This window comes from Mobula hypostoma, chromosome 1 (genome assembly GCF_963921235.1).
Source record: "Mobula hypostoma chromosome 1, sMobHyp1.1, whole genome shotgun sequence".
In the NCBI taxonomy this organism is placed as follows: Eukaryota; Metazoa; Chordata; class Chondrichthyes; order Myliobatiformes; family Myliobatidae; genus Mobula; species Mobula hypostoma.
In genome coordinates, this window is record NC_086097.1 from 110,306,616 (window position 1) to 110,321,034 (window position 14,419).

Here is a 14,419-nt window from a genome sequence, read left to right on the forward strand (position 1 = left end):
TCTGGAATTATTTCAATTATAGCAATTATTTTGTTTTCTTTTACACATGTATACAGGAAATTGCCTTAAACAATTGTGAATTTTGAATCTTCAAAATTGAATCCACCGAATGGATCAATTTGCAGAACATTCAGGGAAAGCAAAAGCTGGGAGCTTACATTTCATGATAAACTCTTCATAGTGCTTGGTTGTACTCTTTTCTTGTTGCACTCTTTTCCTCCTGACCTGGGACATTTATCGGTTAAGTGCCATCAGTTGCACTTACTGAGAGAGTTCTCCTCCATGATCCTGACCACGATTCGCATACCACCAAAGGCAGATGTTAAGCAAGCACTCGATGTAATGAGTGCTTCGATTATCAAGCCTACCTTGATGCCTTTCGAATCAATGGAGTTCAATCAGGCTTGCTGAAAAAATCTCTGTCCAATTATCATCAACATATCACCTGCAGGACTAGGGGGTCCCAAAACACTGGACCATTGCTCAAGTTCAAAATTAAAAGTAAATTTACTATCAAAGTACATAAATGTCACTATATACTGCTCAAAGATTTATTTTCTTGCGGGCATTCACAGTAACTACAAAGAAACACAATAGAGTCAATGAAAACCCGCACACAACAAAGACAGACAAACAGCAAATCTGCAAAAGACAACAAACTGTACAAATACTAAAAGAGGGGAAAAGAACAAAATAATGATTAATAAGTATGCAGTAAATATCGAGACCATGATTTGCAGAGTCCTTGAATGTCAGTCCATAGGTTGTGGAACCATTTCAGTGATGTGGTGAGTGAAGTTGAGTGAAGTTATCCAGCTCTGGTTCAACAACCTGAAGGATGATGGGAAATAACCATTCTTGAACCTGGTGTGTGGGGCCTGAGGCTTCTGTACCTCCTTCCTCATGGCAGCAATGAGAAGAGAGCATGGTCTAGATGTTGAATGCTGCTTCCTTGTGGATTTACTCAATGGTGCGGAGGGCTCCACCTGTAATGGACTGGGTTGTATCTGTTATTTTTTGTAGGCTTTTCCATCCAAGGGCATTCGTGTTTGCAAACCAGGCCATGATACAACCAGTCAGTTTACTATCTACCATGCATCAAAATTGTCAAAGTTTTAGATGACATGCCACATCTTTGCAAACTTCTAACAAACTAGAGGCATTACCATACCTTTTTTTAGTGGCAATTATGTGCTGGACCCAAGACAGGTCCTCTGAAATGATAACAACGAGGAATTTAAAGTTGCTAACCCTTTCCACCTCTGGTCCTCATGAGGGCTGGCTCATGGACCTCTGGGTTCCTCCTCCTGTAGTTAACAATCAGCCTTTTGGTTTGGCTGACTTTGAGTGAGAGGTTGTTGTTGTGACACCACTCAGCCACACTTGCAATCTCCTTCTATACGCAGATTTGTCACCACCTCTGATTCCGCTAACAACAGTGGTGTTGTCAACAAACTTCAGTATGTCATTGGAGCTGTACATAGCCTCGCTGTCATAAATATAAAGCGAATAGAGCAGGAGACTGAGCACACAGCCTTGTGGTGCACCTGTGGTGATGGTGATTGTGGAGGAGATGTTAGAGTCATGGAGTCATAGAAAGTACAGCACAGATACAGGTCCTTCGGCCTATATAGTGCATGCCGAATAATTTAAACTGCCTACTCCCATCGACCTGCACCGAGACCATAACCCTCCATGCCCCTACCATCCATGTCCCTATCCAAACTTCTCAAACATTGCAATCAAGCTCACATGCACCTCTTTCACTGGCTGCTCATTCCACACTCTCATAACCCTCTGAGTAAAATGTTTCCCCTCATGTTCCCCTTAAACTTTTCACATTTCACCCTTAACCCATGACCTCTAGTTGTAGCCCCACCCAACCTCAGTGGAAAAAGCCTGCTTGCATTTGCCTTATCTCTACCAGTCATAATTTTGTATACCTCTATCAAATTCCAAGTAGTAAAGTCTTAACCTATTCAATCTTTCCACATAACTTTGGTCCTCCAGACCTGGCAACATCCTTGTAAATTTTCTCTGTACTCTTTCAACATATTTTTCCTGTGAACAAAACTGCAGACAGTTAGGCCTCGCCAATATGTTTTACAACTTCAACATAATATCCCAACTCCTGTACTCTGTACTTCGATTTATGAAGGCCAGTGTGCCAAAAGCTTTCTTCACAACTCTATCAGCCTGTGATGCCACTTTCAATGATTTATGGGCCTGTAGAACCACATCCCTTTATTCTACCACACTCCTCATTGCCCTACCATTCACTATATAAGACCTACTCTAGATCGTCCTATCAAAGTGCAAAACCTTGTACTTGTCTGCATTAAATTATATCTGCCATTTTCAGTCCTTTTTTCACCCATTGAAAGCCATGATAATCCTCCTCACTCTTAATAGCACGCTCACCGGCCTTTCTTAAACGGTGGAACAACATAGGCTACCCTCCAATCCTGTGCTACCACACCTGTCACTGCGGATGATTTAAATATCTCTGCTAGTGCCCCAACAATTTCTGCACTTCCTTCCCACAGTGTTCAAGGGAACACCTTGACATGCCCTGGGGACTTATCCACCCTAATTCGCCTCAAGACAACAAACACCTCTTAGTCTGTAATCTGTATCTTCCTCTGTAATCTGTATAGAGTCCAAGAAATCAATGCCATTTTTCCTTACTTCCATCAACTCTGTATCCATCTCTGGAATAAACACAGATGCAAAATTTAAGATCTCCCCCATCACTTTTGGCTCCACACATGGATCACCATTCTGATCTTCCAGAGAAAAATTTTGTCCCTGGCAATCCTTTTATCCATAGAACCCCTTAGGTTTCTCCTTCATCTTGCCTGCTAAGGCAACCTCGTGCCTTCTTTGACCCCTCCTGATTTCTCTCTTGCATTTCTTACATTCCATAAGAACCTCATATGTTCCTACCTGCCTATATCTGCAATGCACATCCTTTTTCTTTCCTAACCAGGACCTCAATATCTCATTAAAACGAAGGTTCCCTACAGCTGTAACATTTTCCTTTTATTCTGAGTTGATCCAGATCACTCTACAGGCAGGAATTGATGTTTCATTACCAACCTCTCTAAACACTTCATCACCATGAACATAAGTGCTACTAGGCAATAATCATTGAGACAGGTTACCACGTTCTTGTTGGGCACCGGTATAATTGAAGCCTGCTTGAACCAGCTGGGTACCTCAGTCTGCCTAGGTGAGAAGTTAAAAGTATCAGTGAACTCTCCAACCAGATGATTAGCACAGGTCTTCAGAACACAGCCCGGTACCCCAGATGTTTTCTGTGGGTTCACCCTCCTGAAGGATACTCTCATGTCGGTCTCAGAGACGGAAATCACTGGGTGGTTGGGGGCTGTGGGAGTTCGTGAAGTTGCCTCCAATTTTTGTTACTCAAAGCAAGCAAAAAAGACATTGACTCCATCTGGGAGCAGCAGGGAAGAGTTCGTATGAGAGATGCATGGGGTCCTTCATAATGCTGTTTGCTTTACGGATGCAGCGTGTGGTGTAAATGTCTCTAATGGCAGGAAGAGAGACCCTGATGATCTCAGCTGACCTCACTATCCGCTGCAGGGTCTTGCAATCCGAGATGGTGCAATTTCTGAGCCAGGCAGTGATGCAGCTGCTCAGGATGCTCTCAATACAACCTCTGTAGAATGTGGTGAGGATAGGGGGTGGGAGATGGACTTTCCTCAGCCTTCGCAGAAAGTAAAGACACTGCTGGGCCTTCTTTGCTATGGAGCTGGTGTTGAAGGACCAGGTGAGATTCTCCGCCAGGTGGACACCAAGAAATTTGGTGCTCTTAACGATCTCTACGGAGGAGTCGTTGATGTTCAGTGGAGAGTGGTCGTTCCGTGTCCTCCTGAAGTCAACAACCATATCTTTTGTTTTGTTCACATTCAGAGACAGGTTGTTGACTCTGCACCAGTCTATTAGCCGCTGCACCTCCCCTCTGTATGCTGACTCATCGTTCTTGCCGATGAGACTCATCACGGTCGTGTCATCGGCAAACTTGATGATGTGGTTCGAGCTGTGTGTTGCAGCAGAGTGAACAGCAGTGGACTGAGCACGCAGCCCTGGGGGGCCCCCCTGTGTTCAGTGTGATGGTGTTGGAGATGCTGCTTCCAATCCAGACTGACTGAGGTCTCCCAGTCAGGAAGTCTAGGATCCAGTTGCAGAGGGAGGTGTTCAGGCCCAGTAGGCTCAGCTTTCCAATCAGTTTCTGAGGAATGATTGTGTTGAATGCTGAACTGAAGTCTATGAACAACATTCGAACGTACGTGTCTTTTTTGTCCAGGTGGGTTAGGGCCAGGTGGAGGGTGATGGTAATGGCATCGTCTGTTGAACGGTTGGGACGGTACGTAAACTGCAGGGGATCCAGCGAGGGGGGGGCAGCAGGGTCTTGATGTGCCTCATGACAAGCCCCTCGAAACACTTCATGATGATGGATGTGAGTGCAACGGGACAGTAGTCGTTGAGGCAGGATACTGAAGACTTCTTCGGCACAGGGACGATGGTGGTGGCCTTGCAGCACATAGAAACGACGGCATTGCTCAGGGAAGTGTTGAAGATGTCATTGAGAATCTCAGCTAGCTGGTCTGCACATCCACTAAGCACTCTACCAGGAATATTGTCTGGTCCAGCAGCCTTCCGTGGGTTGACCCTGTACAGGGTTCTCCTCACATTGGCCATGGTAAGACACAGCACCTGGTTGTTTGGAGGAAGGGTGGTCTTCCTTGCCGCCACGTCATTTTCCGCCTCAAAACGAGCGTAGAAGTTATTCAATGCATCTGAGAGGGAGGCATCACCAGCACAGGCAGGTGGTGTTGTCTTGTAGTTGGTGATGTCCTGAATGCCCTTCCACATGCGCCGTGTGTCGCTGCTGTCCTGGATGTGGCTGTGGATTCGCTGGGCGTGTGCATGCTTTGCCTCTCTGATGACCCGGGACAGTTTGGCCCTCACTGTTGTTAGGGCTGCCTTGTCGCCTGTTCCTAAGGCGGACTCACGGGTCAATCTGCCATTGGCCTATTGTGACAGTAGCCAAACTGGAGGAAATTTAACCAAGACAAGTCATATTCTAGTAAGATAAATAGATACAGTGGCCACTTTACTTAGAACCTCCTGTTCCTAATAAAAATGGCTACTGAGTCTATGTTCATGGCGTTCTGCTGCTGTAGTCCATCTGCTTGAAGGTTTGATGTGTTGTGTGTTCAGAGATGCTCTTCCGCACACCATTGCTGTAACGCGTGGTTATTTGAGTTATTGTCACCTTCCTGTCAGTCATTCTCCTTTGACCTCTCTCATTAACAAGGATTTTTAACCCACATAACTGCCACACACTGGATGTCTTTTTTTTTGTTTTTTACACCATTTTCTCTAAAATCTGGAGACTGTTGTGCACGAAAATTCCAGGAGATACATAGTTTCTGAGATACTGAAACCACCCATTTCTGGCACCACAGTAATTCTACAGTCAAATTCACTTAGATCACATTTCTTCCTCATTCTAATGTTTGGTCTCGCAGCGGTGAGCTGGATATATAGAACAGTGAAAAGAATATTGGGTATGCTTGCCTTCATAACCCAAGTCATTGATATTGTGTTGCAGATGGACAAAACATTGGTTAGACAGCACAGGGTTATTATGCATTGTCTGGTCATCACACTATATGGTAGCAACAGAATACAGAAGAGGATCACTGGGATGCTGCTAAGAATTGAGTGCTGTAATAATAAGGAGGGATGCAATAGGCTGGGATTATCCTCAGAGAACAGAGGGGTGGCCTTATAGAAACATAAAATAATGTGTGGCATAGATTTACTTATTAATTACTAGAGGTACAGTGTGGAACAAGCCACAGCATCCACCTACTTATAACTAGCTTAATCATACGACAATTTACAGAGCCCAATTAACCTATTAACTGGTACATCTTTGGACTGTGGGAGGAATCCAGAGCACCTGAAGGAAACCCAGGCAGTTCACGGGGAGAACATACAAATACCTTACAGAGGGTGCCAGAATTGAACTCTGAATTCCGCAACCCCCCGAGCTGTAATGGCAGCACGCTAACCACCATGCACCCAGGGCACTCAATGGTCAGAATCTTTTCCCAAAGACAGAGCGAGCAGGTTTAAGATGAGGGGAGAGAATTTTAAAAGAGATCTACAAGAAATGTTTTCACACAGAGTGATGATTATCTAGATCGAGCTGCCAGAGCAGGTGGCAGAGGCAGAGTCAGTTAAAGTTTTTATAAAACATTTGGACAAGTACTTAGACAAGAAGGGTGTTGAGAAATACAGGCTTAGTGCAGGCAAATAGGAGTAGCACAGGTAGACATCATGATCAACATGGATGGTGAACCATAAAGGCCCATTTCTGTGCCGTAGGATTCTATGATTCTATTCTATCAGGGGTAACCCATCCAGTTGACATACGTCCCACCTTTCCTAAAAGCAGCCCCAATGTTCCATAAATCTATTCTACTGCACCACCTTCTCAGACATGCATTCATTTGATCTTTCCTCCTAACTCTTTAAATTCATGTTGAGGATTCCTTCCCCTTTGGTACTGACATGTACTTGACCACTGGCATTGCATCCTTGCGCTACAAAATAACCTGCAGCCACTCTGCAACATCCTCGACTTTGGCACCAGGTAGAGTGCATGTATATGTTGCAGAGGGTAAAGGGAGCTGCGGATGTTACTGAGGCAGCAATTTACAATTCCCTCACCTATCGCTTTGACTGTACTCGTGATTCTTGACCCTTCCTGTGCAACAAAGCCACAAGAGAGTCTGCAGGTTCTAGAAATCCAAAGCAACACACACAACATCTGTAGGAACTCAGTAGGTCAGGCATCTTCTATGTAAGTCGAAATTTCAGGCGTCTTCAGGACAGAAAACTAAGGGGATGGTGCCAGAATAAGAAATATGGGGGAAGGGGAAGGAGGATAACCAGAAGGTAATAGGTGAAGATAGGCCGGTGGGAAAGATAAAGGGCTGGAGAAGAAGAAATCTGATAGGAGAGGAGAGGGGATCATAGTAGAAATGGAAGGTGGAGGGGCACTGGGGAGAACTGATAAGCAATTAAAATGGCAGACGAACTGAATAAATATTTTGTAACAGTCTTCACTGTGGAAGACAATAGCAGGGCCTGTTACGATCTAACCAGGTTATTAGGAGAGACAAGAGAGGGGATTGCCTTGACAGAGATCCTTGGACATACTAGGGTCAGTATAACACCATGAGGGGCGTGTCATATGCATGTGGTGAAGATGATTGATGAGGGCAAAGGAGTGGGCGTTATCTATTTTGACTGCCTTAAGACATTTAGTGCCTGACAAATGTGTTAGAATTTTTTGAGGAAATTGCAGACAAAGGAGAGTTAATGGATGTTGTTTACTTGGATTTTCAGAAGGCCTTTAACAAGGGGTCATGGTATTTAAATCGAAACAAGATTAAAGCCCATGGTATTACAGGAAATATACTAGCCTGGATAGAAGATTGGCCGACTAGGAGGGGGCAAAAAATGGGAATAAAGGGATTTTTACTGATTGGATGCTGGTTACTAGTGGTGTTCCACAGGAGTCAGTGTTGGGACCACTTCTTTTCATTTATGTGTTAATGATTTGGATGTCAGAATTGATAGGTTTCTGGCCAAGTTTATGGATGACACAAAGATAGGTGGAGAGGCAGGTAGTGTTGAGGAAGCAGGGATTCTGCAGAAGGATTTAGACAGATTGGGAGAATGGGCAAGGAAGTGGCAGATGGAATACAGTTTCCGGAAGTGTATAGTCATGCACTTTGGTAGAAGGAATAAAGGCATCAACTATTGAGCAAGTTCAGAAATCAGAGCTGCAAAGGAACTTCAAAGTCCTCGTGCAGGATTCCCTAAAGTTTAACTCGCAGGTTGAGTTGGTGGTAAGGAAGGAAAATACAATGTTAGCATTCATTTTGAGAGGATTAGAAGGTAAAAGCAAGGATGTAATGCTGAGGCTTTATAAGGCATTGGTCAGTCAGCACTTGGACTTTTGTGAGTAGCATTGGGCCCCTTATCTAAGAAAGGATGTGCTGGCATTGGAGAGAGTCCAGAGGAGGTTCATGAAAATGATCCTGGGAATGAAATGTTTAACATATGAGGATTGTTAGATGGCTCTGGGCCTGCACTCACTAGAGTTTAGAAGAATGTGAGGGATCTTTTTGAAACCTATCAAATATTGAAAGACTAGATAGAGTGAACATGGAGAGGATATTTCTCTTCGTGGGGGAGTCCAGGTCCAAGGATACAGCCTCAAAACAGAGGAATGTCCTTTAGAATGGAGATGAAGAATTTCTTTAACCAGAGGGTGGTGAATCTGTGGAATTCATTTACTGTGGAGGCCAAGTCATTGGGCATATGTAAAGTGGAGGTTGATAGGTTACTGATCAGTAAAGGCATGAAAGGTTACAGGAAGAAGGCAAGAGAATGAGAGGGATGATAAGTCTTCCAAGGTGGAATGGCAGAGAAAACTCAATGGGCCAAATGGCCTAATTCTACTCCTACATCTTATGTCATTTGACAAAGTCCCCCATGGTAGGATGATCCAGAAGATTCAGTCACATTGGATCCATGCCAACTTCAAATTCAGCTTGGCCAGAGAAGAGACAAGGTAGTGCTGGAGGCGTGTTTCTCTGACCAGAGGTCATTGATCTGTGATGTATAGCAGGGATTAGTGCTGGGACCTGGGCTGTTTGTGATATACTGGATATAAGTGATACGGACAAAAACGTAGATGTGCCGATTTGTAATTTTTCCGATAACACCACAATTAATATAGCTGTGGATACTGGAGATAGTTGTTACAGGATATTGTAGGAGGGATATGAGCTGGAGATAAAGGTAGACAAATTTCATGTGAAGTATCATCTGGACAAGAGTGAGATGTTGTATTCTGGAAGGTCAAATGCAAGGGGAAGGAATACAGTAAATAATAGGACCACGAGGAGCATGGATGAGCAGTGGAATCTTGGGGTGCAAGTTCATGACTCCCTGAAAGTGACAACACTGTGCAGAGAGGATGGTTGCCATCTTTGATCAGAATGCTGAGTACAGAAGCCAGAAAGACATGCTGCAGTGGTATAAGACTTTGGTTCGGCCACATTTAGAGTATTGTGTACAGTTCTGGTGCATTACAGGAAGGTTACGGAGGAATTGGAGAGGGTGCAGAAGAGTTTCAGCAGAATATTTAAAGTTCAAGTTCAGGTTTAATGGCATCCATCTGTACATACGTACAGCTAAACAAAACAGTGTATATGGTAAATGGTACACAGACTGTGGTAGGGGTAGACAGCAGGAGTAGGGGCAGGAGTTGGTGGAATGTAAGGTAAGAGTTAAATGTGATTCCTCCTTGGTATATGCTAAAATAAAATGGATATCTGTAAGACAAAATGGCAAACAAAAGAAATTCTGCAGATGCTGGAAATCCAAAGCAACACACACAAAATGCAGGAGGAACTCAGCAGATCAGGTAGCATCCATGGAAATGAACAGACAGTCCGTGCTTCGGGCCAAAATCCTTCTTCAGGACTGGAAAGGAAGGGGGAAGATACTGGAATAAAAAGATGGGGGCAGGGGAAGGAAGATAGCTCGAAGGTGATAGGTGAAACCATGCTGGTAGGAAAGGTAAGGGGCTGGAGAGGAAGGAATCTGATAGGAGAGGAGAGTGGACCATTGGAGAAAGGAAAGGAGGAGGGGCACCTGGAGGAGGTAATAGGCAGGGGAGAAGAGGAAAGAGGCCAAAGAGAGGAGGAGAAAGGAATTTTTTTGTTCTGGAAGGAGAAATCAAAATTTATGTCAACAGGTTGGAGGCTACCCAGATGGAATATAAGGTGTTGCTCCTCCACCCTGGGGTGGCTTCGTTGTGGCACAAGAGGAGGCCAGGAACCAGAATTTGAATGTTTGGCCACTGGAAAGTTCTGCTTTTGATTGATGGAGAAGAGGTGCTAATCGGGAGTGAGATTGTTCTGTATAAATACAAGAGAATCAGTCCACAGCAATGCTTTGAGAAAGTTAAGGGAGTACAAGTCAATGGCCTTAACAGTGGAAAATGGTCAAAAACATATTTGTCTGGGGAAGGTAGATCATTGTGCAGGTCCAGGTACCAAATACATGGAAATACATGGGAATTCATGAGAAAGTACTGAGGTGATGATTATGTTATGCCTTGAAGGAATCTTAAAGGGTATAAAATAGGGCACTTCTCTGAGCAAGGGGAGAGCTTTGTCTTAGGCAAGGTCATGATTGGTGCTGGTGCTAAGAGTTGAAAAAGATATGGACAAGTACGTAGAGAGGATGAGAGAGAGAAACGGCTGCATGATAGTTTGTCGGCATTCCACAGTTCAGCTCGTTTATTGGACGATAAGTATTATTTTGCTTTCTGCATTACTACTAATGTTGTAGACAATTGTTTTTCTTTCTGTATGGCATTTGTGCACCTTCTAATGAAGTATTTTCTTGTGGCCTTGAATACTTATGCAGTGTCTCCCTTTGTTTCCAAATGCATGTTCGAATGTCCTGAGCTAAATCAGAGAGGAACACAGAACAAATTTTTATATGTTTTCATTACATGGAAGCCGACACAATAGTGACAGGACACACTTAAACAGGCAGGGAACGGAAGGTTATTAACATGTGCAGGGAGATGGGATTAATTTAATTTGGCATTATGTTGTGCTGGGCATGGGGCTAGCAACCCCATCCTGTAGAAACCCAGAGCAACAGAAACATCAACAAAAGCTCTAAAGATCTCAGCCCTGGGAGAGGAAGCATCTTCACCTGGAAAACATGTGAAGTCATGTGCTGAAAGCAGAAGCCGCAGGAACTATCAACCTTCTATTGACCCAGGACAGAGGGCTCTGGTGAGTTGCTGGTGGTGGCCTATGCCACAGTAGGAGTAATGGGCTTAAGGAGATCATGTTCTGCATAGGCATTGTGGGCCAAAAGGCCTTTTCCTGTGTGTTATTCTTCTATGTTCTATATAAGCCGAAACTGTAGTCATTCTACACTCACACTTTCTGCATGATGGAAGGTAGCTTACAAGCAAGCAGACATTTTAATACCAAAATAAACTTTATTCATATATAAAAATATTTACAAGAATAAACTGTGCAATGCCTTTTTATTCTTAAATTCATCGACAATGCCTTCAATACTTTTCGATTGCATTCCTACACCAATAGCTCTGCAGACACTCATGTGGCCCTCTGGGGAGGTACAATAATTGAAAGACTTCAGCCAACCTTCACCCAACATCTCCGTGTGTTTCTCTGGGAACAGTCCGTAAACCAGACAGTACTCTGTCACACAGCTGTTTGGGATGAACCATAACACAGGCCCTTGCATCTTTCTCCATACCTCTTCACAAACCCACAGTCCACAAAGAGGTGAGCAACATCTTATCTACTTTACAGTGATCCCCTGGGCAGTGCAAAGTGGGGGTTATGATCTGAGCATGCAGGAAAGATCAGACTGGAAGGGCTCTTCTCAACACAAGCCAGGCAGGGTCTTGGTGCCTTTGGATGACGTCTGGCATCGATGCATTCTGACAGGTGGTATGTACAGTTCGCTCAGGGAGCAAACCCACTGTGTCTAACAAGGACATTCCATGCTGACCACGGCCTGATGGACTTTTGGTCAACGGTGTTGGTCCAGAAGAACTATTCCATGAAGTACAGGTCTACGCCCAGTTGACTGGAGCATTGCATAGCAACATCTAGCTTACTGGGCTATTGCACAGCAATGGGGCCAGACCCATCCTTTGCAAAACCAGGGTCAGATAGAACTTCAGCACATAGTTGTACTTGGTGCTCACATACTTAGATGCTCGCATACACAGCCTGATGGAGCTGGACATCAGGGTGGGGGAAACTTTGGGTACATTTTTGTCCCTGTTGTCCACGGACATGCATTGTGACCTGTCTGGCCCACTCCCCAGATGAACCTAAAGACAGCCTGGGTGATTCTCAAGCTGGAGGAGCGGGGGATGGACCACAGCTATCCCAAGTACAGCAGCTCTGAGAGCATCTCACACTTTATGACCAGGTTCTTCCCAGTTATCAATAGGGAGTGTTCTCCCCACAGACCAAATATCTGTATTACCTTCCCAATCCACTCTAGCCAATCCTTGTTGGACACTCGGCCATCCAGACCAGATCTCCAATACTTTTAGGTATTCAGACCTGAAGGTGAAAGAGACACTGAACCGTTCAGGCCAGTTGCTGAAAGTCATGGCCTCACTCTCTGCGAGGTCATCTCTGGCCCATGATGCCAACTCAAACTGTTTGCAAATGCTGGTCAACCTGTGAACAGACCTCAGATCCAAGCAGAAGATAGTGATATTGTCCATATACAGGGAGGTTTTCACTTGTGTCCCTCACTGCCCAGCAACGCCACCCCTCTATGCTCTTGCCCTTTCTGATGGCTTTGGCGAAGGGTTGTTTACAGCACACAAACAAGGCAGCAGAGAGTGGGCAACCCTGCCTGACTCCAGACTTGATGGAGAAGCTATCAATTTCCCACCCATTGATTTCATCTGGACTACAGATATCTGTGTAGACCAGTTGGATCCAATTCCTGACTTCCTCCCCAAACCCCATTTTGCAAAGTATATCCATCATATTGATGTGTGATATCCTATCAAAGGCTTTGTCCTGGTCCAAGCTAACCAGGCAGTGTCCACACCTATGTCCTGCATGGAAGCAATGGTAACTATGAGCCATACAAGACCATCAACAATCTTCCTGCCAGGTACAGCACAGGTTTGGTCCAGGTGGATCACTTGTCCCAGAACATACCTGACCCTATTAGCAATGCTTTTGGCCAAGATCTTATAGTCTACATTCAACTGTGAAATGGGTCTTCAATTCCATACCTTCCCTCTCCCCCTTCTGCTTATAGATGAGGATAATGATGCCTTTCGCTATGGAGTCTGACATGCTGCCAAATATATAACCACATAACAATTACAGCATGGAAACAGGCCATCTCGGCCCTTCTTGTCCATGCTGAATGCTTACTCTCACCTAGTCCCACCGACATTGCACATTTTGAGCATGTCTGGGCCCATCCAGTCCCACAGAGCAGAGTACAACTCAGCTGGGAAGCCGTCACTTCCAGGAAATGAGTGGAGCCAGTCAGCTGCTCCAGGGTTAATGCTTGTTCTAGACTCTCCTGCTTGCTGTCATCTTAACACCTCTGTGACCGACAGCAGGAAGGTCTGGAAGGCTGTGGTGTCTGCGGCCTTTCTGTTATACATTCTGGTGTGGAAGGACCTGCAGATCCTCAGCGTGTCTCTCTGTGAGGATGCCATGGAGCTGTCCTCTTCTGTACGATGGTGAATCACAGAGCTCCCCTGTGAACCATTTGGAAGAAGAAAGATCTCATTCTATTTCATGGTGCAGACCCTGGATGGGAAGATGATCTCAGACAATTCAGAGGTGAAGAGCTGTGCTTGCCAGCATTTCACCTCTCATAATTCCTCTTCCTCATCCACCCCCTTCAAATGCAGAAGGAGAAGTTGCTGCACAGTTAACACAGTTCCTACTCACCCTGCCTTGCTTTCTGAAACCCGGTGCAGATGAAAAGCCTCTTGATGTTCTCCTTGGTCACTTCCTACCAGCCAACAGGGGAATCAAAGAGGAGTTTTTAGGTTTTCCAACCTGCGTACTCCCTCTCTAGTTCCTCAAAGTTCTCTGGAATCACCAGCTTGATGTTCAGATTCTGCATCCCCCGCCTGCCTTTTGGTCCTCCTATAGGCAGCAGGAGGCTTGGACGATGCAGTGGTCAGAGGAGAACACCAGGTGACGTCTACGGATCTGACCATGATGGCTCAGACACAAACAGGAGGTCAATCCGGGAGCGATCGTGAGCAGGTGGGTTGTGGCTGTGCTGTAGGCATTCTGTAGCTTAGCTATTTTAACCATTTCCATCAGGAATCTGGAGGAGCTGCCCAATTTGCAGTCTGCACTATCGGATTGTCCAGCCACATCAATGATGCAGTTGAAGTCATCGGCCAGAACAACCATCTGGGTCATCGACAGCAGCGACAAGAGCTGCTGGAGGATGGTCAGCCACTTGCTCTGCATGGGTGAGGTGTGAACATTAATTAGCTGGAGTAAGGTGTTTTGGTCCATTACATCTGCCACAGGGAGGCACCTCCCAGCCACCTCTCTGACCTGGATGTTTGAGGAGTTGCAGAATCTCCAAGCCGGAACCGAGACAATCATTGACCCCCGACCACACAGACAAACCAGGGGACTATCATTGCAACCACTTCCAGTAGTTGTGAAAGTGTAGTAGCCTGCACGCCTGTAAGAAAGTCTCAACAGCCTTGACCTAGGCAAGATAT

The 14,419-nt window shown here is 45.2% G+C and overlaps 1 pseudogene; it reads right to left on the reverse strand.

Annotated features, from left to right (window-relative positions):
• The window catches only part of LOC134342814 (RNA-binding protein 25-like), a 46,575-nt pseudogene extending 32,778 nt beyond the window's left edge, over window positions 1–13,797 (reverse strand).
• Window positions 13,798–14,419: the final 622 nt, after the last annotated feature.